The following is a 473-nucleotide window of genomic DNA, read 5'->3' as shown; positions in this document are numbered from 1 at the left end:
AAATCCTTAGGCATAACATAGTAAAAATTACTATAAGAACACGAACATGAAATCTTTTCATTTCCAGTATATGGATTTATTAATTGGAGCATCAACATGTGTTCGACATCGAGTTAACATGTATACATTTTCCTTATTCAGACTTTTGTTGGAACAATTGGAGAGGTTGAATTTGAGCCCAATGGAAACAAATGCCCATATTGCAATATGGATCAATATGTACAATTCCATAATTATGCATGTAAGTTCACATATCCACTATCATCGCTAAAACAAAATCGAGTTTATAGACTGCCAAGTGCCTAAGTGTCCTAATAGACCGCATTTTAGGACTTGCGTTTATAGAACCAAACACAATATGATACGTAAAAGCCATTTTGATTTTGGTGATGCAGGCATATCTAGTGGCCATGAACCTGATTCATTGAAGTCCAACTAAGAACCATCTTCATGAATAGATAGCAACTAAGAAA

At 34.2% G+C, this 473-nt stretch overlaps 1 pseudogene; it reads right to left on the bottom strand.

Moving 5' to 3' along the window:
* LOC112517680 overlaps positions 1-473 on the bottom strand; it is a 10,949-nt pseudogene that overhangs the window by 9,203 nt on the left and 1,273 nt on the right.

Source organism: Cynara cardunculus (genome assembly GCF_001531365.2).
Source record: "Cynara cardunculus var. scolymus isolate 2C chromosome LG 9, CcrdV1, whole genome shotgun sequence".
Classification (NCBI taxonomy): domain Eukaryota; kingdom Viridiplantae; phylum Streptophyta; class Magnoliopsida; order Asterales; family Asteraceae; genus Cynara; species Cynara cardunculus.
The sequence above is the reverse complement of the archived record's forward strand: the minus strand, read 5'-3'. Positions and strand labels throughout refer to the sequence as shown.